The 7,331-nt window shown below is 39.9% G+C and overlaps 1 protein-coding gene across 1 annotated transcript in view; it reads left to right on the top strand.

The window, feature by feature from the left end:
* Window positions 1-7,331, top strand: part of LOC102820994 (HLA class II histocompatibility antigen, DO beta chain-like) — a 61,831-nt gene that overhangs the window by 50,662 nt on the left and 3,838 nt on the right. The gene's annotated exons all lie outside the window — the stretch shown is intronic.

Below are 7,331 nucleotides of genomic sequence, written 5' to 3'. Positions count from 1 at the left end.
AAAGCTGGACAGTGAATAAGGAAGACTGTAGAAAAATTGATACTTTTGAGTTATGGTGTTGGAGGAGAATACTGGAAGTGCCATGAGCTTCCAAAAGAACCAATAGATCTGTTTTGGAAGAAGTGCAGCCAGAGTGCTCCTTGGAGGCCAAGATGGACAAACTTCGTCTCTCCTACTTTGGACATATTGTCAGGAGACACCAATCGCTGGAGAAGGACATCATGTTTGGTAAGGTGGAGGATCAGAGAAAAAGAGGAAGACCCCCAGACAGATGGATTGGCAAAATGGCAGCATCAATGGGCTCAAGCGTGGCAACAATTGTGAGGTTGGCCCAGGACTGGGCAGTGTTTCATTCTGTTGTGCATAATGTCACTATGGGTCGGTACCGACTCGATGGCACCTAACAGCAACAACATATTCCTTAGCACAATGCTGTGTGAATACTAGATATGTAGGTATAGGTGATGATGGTAATAATAACAAAAGGCATCTTTAAACCTTGGATTAATATTAATTCCTTTTCAGTACCAACAGAAGCAATGGTTATAGCCAATGGAGGCAATGAGGTCTCTGAGTGAGAGTGCAAAGGAAAAAGTCCCCAAGTGAAATTTTTGGAGAAAGTTCATAGAGAATTTAGAAGGTAGAAAGGGAGTTTAGTTTTACACCTATTCTGTGATTCTTTGCCTCTTCCTCATTCCTTCTTCACTTTATTCCAGAAGAAATGTGTAGAATGAACCTGCCAAGGGCAAGAGTGTTATTGAATTATTTTATGTGAAGATGAATCTTCTTGACTTTATAATAAAGAGAGTTAAAATCTTGGCCTTTTGAAAGCGTGGCTAGGAGGAACTTAGCACTGTGTGTGGCATAGAACAGAATCAGTAACATTTATTGAATAAACAAATGAATGAATGTCTATATCTCTTGGGACTCTCTTTGACTTGCCTCTTTAAGCTGTATGTTTCTTGTCTGATTTGGTCTGAATCATAGTGAGCCTATGTACAACAGAACAAAACACTGCCTGGCCCTGCATCAACCTCACAATCATTGATAACATTTGAATCCATCACTGCTGTCATAGTGCCAATCCATCTTGTTGGAGGATTTCCTCTTTTTCACTGATCTTCCACTTTACTGAGCATGATGTCCTTCTCCAGGGACTAGTGACTCCTGATAATATGTCTGAAGTATGAGACACGAAGTCTTGCCATTCCAGCTTCTAAGGAGCACTCTGGCTGCACTTCTTCCAACACAGATTTGTTCTTTTGGCAGTCCATGGCACTTCAAATATTCTCCTCCAACACTATAACTCAAATGGAGCAATTCTTCTACGATCTCCATTATTCATTGTCCAACTTTCACATGTAGATGAGATTATTGAAAATGCCATGGTTTCAGTCAGGTGCACCTTAGTCCTCAAACTGACATCTTTGCTCTTGAACACTTTAAAGAGGTCTTGTGTAGCAGATTTGCCTAATGCAATAGTCATTTGATTTCTTGACTGCTGCTTCCATGAGTGTTGATGGCTAAGCTGAGTAAAATGAAGCTATTGACAACTTCAATCTTTTCTCCATTTATATGGATGTTATTTATTGGTCTAATGGTGGTAATTTTTGTTTTCTTTACATTGAGATGAACCCATACTTAAGGTTGTGGTCTTTGATCTTCATCAATAAGTACTTTAAGTCCTCCTCACTTTCAACAAGCAAGGTTGTGTCATCGGCATATTTCAGGTTGTTAATGAGTCTTCCTACAATACTGATGCCACATTTTTCTTCATCTAATTCAGCTTCTCAGATTATGTGATCAGCATACAGATTGAATAAATATGGTGAAATAATACTAACTTGGGTCACAGCTTTCCTAATTTTAAATCCTTCAGTGTTCCCTTGTTCTATTTGAACAACTGTCTCTTGGTCTATGTATAGGTTCCTCATGAGCACAATTAAGTGTTCTGAAATACACAATGCTATCCGTAGCTTGTCATGATCCAAAAAATTGAAAGCCTTTGTGTAGTCAGAAAAGCACAGGTAAACATCTTTCTGGTATTCTGTACTTTCAGCCACGATCCATCTGACATCAACAATGTTATCCCTCATTTCACATCCTCTTCTGAATCTAGCTTGAACCTCTGGATGTTCTCTGTCAGTGTATGGTTGCAGCCATTTTTTAAGTTATCTTTAGCAAAATTTTGCTTGCATGTGAAATTAATGGTATTGTCTGATGATTTCCACATTCCATTGGGTCATCTTTCTTTGGAATGGGCACAAGTACATATCCAGTCAGTTGGCCAGGTAGTTGTCTTCCAAATTTCTTGGCATAGATGAGTGAGTGCCTCCAGTGCTGCATCAGTCTGTTGAAAGATCTGAATTTATATTCCATCAATTCCCAAAGTCTTGTTCTTTGCCAATGCCTTAGGTGTATGTTGGACTTCTTCCTTCAGAATCATTGGCTCTTTTTTTTTTTTTTTTCAAATGTTTTATTGTGAATTATGTGATAGTTTACATGGAAAAACATTAGTTTTACATTCATCCTATTGTATATAGTTTCATTGCCATGGTTACAATCCCCTCCATGCATCAGCAACCAACCAAAGGGTATACCCTACAAGCTTGCCCCCAGTTGTCAGCACACAGTCCCTCTCCCTCTCTGGGTCTAAAATCCCCAGCTGCTCCATTGCCTCACGTCATCATCTCTGTCTCTGGCATCCCTGCTTCTCTGGGTAGGGTCCCGCTCTCCACTCTTCTCCCTTGATGGTCCCAGGGACCTCCGCTCCTAGACTGCAAAGTTAATCACTCCCTTCCTTGCTACAAAATGTCTACCTTTACATTTCCAGTCCTCACAATCAGTCCTGATAACAATTATTCACTATTGTGTCACAAGAGACCTATTCACATTTCCTTTCATCAGCCCCGCCCAGACAGATTCAAGAACACTCAGTGGAGATTCTACCTTCCTCCAGGCCCTCTGGATCTAGGTTCCCTCTTGAAAGTTTGTAAGCCAGTCACTTCTTGCTTTTGTAGCCGCTCCCTCCCCCCACTTTGGGTAACCAAGAATCATTGGCTCTTCATCATAAGCTAAAATGGTTGAACATTGACTCTCTCTTTCTGGTACAGTGACTTTGTGCACTCCTTCCATCTTCTTTTGATGCTTTCTGCATTATTCAATATTTTGTCCATAGAATCCTTCAATATTTCAAGTTGAGACTTGATTTTTTTTTTCAGTTCTCTCAGTTTGAGGAATGCTGAGTGTATTCTTCCTTTTGGTTTTCTAACTCCAGATCTTTGCACATTTCATTATAGTATTTGACTTTAAATAGTCTTTTGAAATTTTCTATTCAGCTCTTTTCCTTTTTTATTTCTTCTATTGGCTTGTTGTTGTTGTTAATTGCCCGTCGAGTCATTTCTGACCCATAGCGACCCTGTACAGGGTTTCCAAGGCTGTAAATCTTTACGGGAGGAGAACGCCTCATCTTTCTCCCTCAGAACAGCTGGCAGTTTTGAACTGCAGGCCTTAAGGTTCGCAGCCCGGTTTGTAACCACTACGCTACCAGAGCTCTATTGGCTTTAGCATATCTATATTGGAAATCAAGTTTCAGAGTCTTTTCTGACATTCATTTTGGTCTTTATCTTCTTTCTGGTCTTTATAATGACATATTGTTTTCTTCCGGTATGATGTTCTTGATGTTATCTCACAACTCTTCTAGTCTTCGGTCTTTTGTGTTTAATGCATCAAATCTGTTCTTGAGCTGATCTCTAAATTCAGGTGGAATATATTCATGTTCATATTTTTGCTCTTGTGAAGTTGTTTTAATTTTTCAGCTTCAGCCTGAACTTCCATATGAGCAATTGATGTTCTGTTCCACAGTCTGTTCCGGGCCTTGTTTTGGCAGATGGTATAGAGCTTTCCTGGAGTCCTTGTGGGGCTCTGTGGGCTAATGCATCAGACTGCAAAGTTGTTTGAACTGCAAGGTCAGTGGTTCAAGCTCACCAGCTGCTCCTTGGAAACCCTATACAGGATTGCTATGGGTCAGACTTGATTTGATAGCACTTAACAGCAACAACAATGGAGCTTTTCTACCATCTGTTTCCACAGATGTAGTCAATTTGATTTCTGTGTATTCCATCTGTTAAGGTCTATCTATATAGTTGTCTTTTCTGTTATTTAAAAAAGGTATTTACAATAAAGAAGTTATTGGTCTTGCAAAATTCTATCATGTGACCTCAGTATGGTTTCTATCACCAAGGCAATATTTTCCAACTACTGATCCTTCCTCTTTGTTTCCAACATTTGCATTCCAATTGCCAGTAACTATCAGTACATCTTAATTGCACGTCTAATCAATTTCAGACAGAGGAAGTTGGTAGAATTCTTCAATTTCATCTTTACTGGCTTTAGTGGTTGGCGCATAAATTTGAATAATAGTGGTATTAACTGGTCTCCCTTATAGGTGTATGAATATTATCCTATTACAGACAATGTTGTACTTTAAGACAGAATTTGATATGTTCTTTTTTATGATGAATGCGATGCCATTCTTCCTCAATTTGTCATTCCTTGCATAGTTGTGATAGTCAGAGTAAAAATGGCCAATCCTAGTCTATTTCAGCTCACTAATGTCTAAGGTATCGATGTTTATACATTTCACTTAATTTTTGACAATTTCCAATTTTCCTAGATTCATATTTTGTACATTTCATATTCCAATTATTAATGGATGTTTATAGCTGTTTCTCTTCATTTTGAGTTGTGTCCCATCAGCAAATGAAGGTACTGAAGACTTTCTCCATTCTCATCATTGTCAACTCTACTTTGAGGAGGCAGCTCTTCCTCAGTCGTAGTTTGAGTGCCTTCTAATCTGAGGGTACCTTACAATCTGACAATATTCTGGTGCCTCACATGTTTCAATATTTTATATCCTGGTGCTGCCTCTGTGCCATTGTTATTCATAAAGTTTTCAGTGACAAAATATTCAGAAGTAGTCTATTTCTCCTTCTTCCTAGACTGCCTTTGTCTGGAAGCTCAGCTGAAAACTGTCCACTGTGGGTGGCCCTACTGATATTTACAATACCTTTGGCATTGCTTCCAGACTTACAGCAACATGCAAGCCACCACAGTATGACAAACTGACAGACGAGTGGTGGATGTTCCAATTATTAATGGAGTTGTGCCCCATTAGCAAAAGAAGAACCCAAAAGCTTTACTCCATTTATATTGTCATGGTATGCTCTACTTTGAGGAGTCAGCTCTTCCACAGTTGTATTTTGAGTGCCTTCAAACCTGAGGGGCTAATTTTCTGGCACTATATCTGACAAGGTTTTGGTGCTTTTCTTCACTATTCAATATTTGGGTGCTAGCTGATGGTATTCTACTACTTTTCATAAGGTTTTTAGTGACCAGATATTCAGAACTAGCCAATCTTTTCTTCCTAGTCTGTCTTAATCTGGATGCTTATCTGAAACCTGTCTACCATGGGTGACCCTCCTGGTATTTAAAATATCGGTGGCATAGCTACCAGAATCACAGTAACATACAAGCCACTACAGTACGACAAGCTAACAGATGAGTGGTGGACATGCAATCTATTCCTTCAGAATTCTTAATCTTTCTTTGGATTTCTTCTTCTTTTTTTCCTGTTTTTGTAGCAGACTAGTTTTGAAAGAGTTGTCTTCAAGCTCACTACCTACTTTGGTCTTCTGTTGATGGAACTCTACTCTTTTGACCTTTCAATGTAGTATATATTTCTGAAATTTTAGTATTAATATTTCAGATTTATGTTTGCAGTTTTTGCATTATTTCTAATTTTTAATATATTTTGTTCTTTACTTCTAAAGTTTTTCTTTCTTCTCCTGTTTTCATCTGCAACTTTCTCCATCTTTCTCTCAATCTGTTGAAAGTTCCTAAATATAATTCTTTGAAATTCTTTATCAAGTAGTTCCAATTAATTGATGAGTATATGTTGTATTCTTGGACATTCACCACTTGCCTCTTGGTGGATGTGATAGAGAATGGAAGTGGGTGTACAGTTCTGTTTGCTGTTTATGTAGCATAGTACAACATGGGTAGATTAAATGATACAGGTGTTGGTAGTGGCTCCTTCCCAGGGTGGGGTTTCAGGAAGTACATTTGTGGCTGGATTGTATGGATGTGGCTGCTGTATCCCATTTGGTGGGCAAAAGGAAAAAAAGAAAACTCATGCATAGAAGAGGAAAAAAAACCCAAAAACTGAAAAATGGAAATAATGAAGAAAAGGAAAAAACCCAGGCATCAGAAAGAAAAAAATAATATAATAACTAAAAATAAAAAGAGAAAGGAAAATAAAATGGGAATAGAAAAAGAAGAGAGAAAATAAAAAGAAAAAACACAATAAACTGGGAGCGTAAAGAAGAAAAGATAAAGAGATAAGAGACCAGTGAAGAAAAATCAAGTGAAAAAAGAAATGAGGGGCGGGGAAAAAGAAAAGAAAAACAGAATAAAATTCAAGAAAAGGAAAGCAGAGAAAGAAAGGATAAAAAACAAGGGAAGGGAGACAGAAGAAGAGGTTGCGGGGAAGAAATACAAAAACCAGGGCAGGGTCGGACCTAGAAAGGAGAAAACTGGGGGGTGGGGGGTGGTGGCAGGGTACTCAGGGTTTGAACACTCGGCCAGCCAAGGACTCATAAAGAGGATGTGAAGCGGTGAGAGAATAGTGTGCGTAACCCTAGATGGAGTTCCTGTAGGCCTACGGGCTGTCTATGATCAGGATACCTAATCCGGACGTAGTTCTTGCAGACCCTAATGATGGCTGAGGTCAGGATCTTTGTTCCTAGAAGAAACTATTTTAGGCCCCCAGAGCAGCTGGGGGCAGAGCAGCTGGTTATGAGAGTTTCTGCTCATTTGGGGGTGGGCAGGGGACTGCGTGTTTTGCTGGTCTGATGAGACAGAGTTCACTCACCCTCAGACTCAGGGGTGGTGAACCTGGCTTGGAGATTTTCAATGGCATGGCTCCAACCCCTGAAGGAGTAGGGGCTGTGCAGTGGGTGGGAGAGGGTGGGTGCCGGCCATACCTCTGGTCAGTGTGGGGAACAAGAACCTAACCTTTCTTGTCCGCATCTCCCAATATGCATCTGCACCGTCAAGGCTGCTGTATGGATCAAATGCTGCTCACAAAAGTTTAAGATGGCAGTGTCCAGTCAGGTCAGGCCCCACAGTTCACCTATCTGCCTCCTCTTTCGCCACCCCTATTCAGCTTCTTCTCCTGTTGTTGTTATGTGCCGTGGAGTCGGTTCTGACTCATAGCGACCCTGTACAGGGTTTCCAAGGCTGTAAATCTTTACGGGAGCAGAAAGCCTCAT

Source organism: Chrysochloris asiatica, unplaced genomic scaffold, assembly GCF_000296735.1.
Source record: "Chrysochloris asiatica unplaced genomic scaffold, ChrAsi1.0 scaffold00038, whole genome shotgun sequence".
Taxonomy (NCBI): Eukaryota; Metazoa; Chordata; class Mammalia; order Afrosoricida; family Chrysochloridae; genus Chrysochloris; species Chrysochloris asiatica.
Note: the sequence above shows the minus strand (reverse complement) of the source record. Positions and strands in the feature narration are given on the sequence as shown.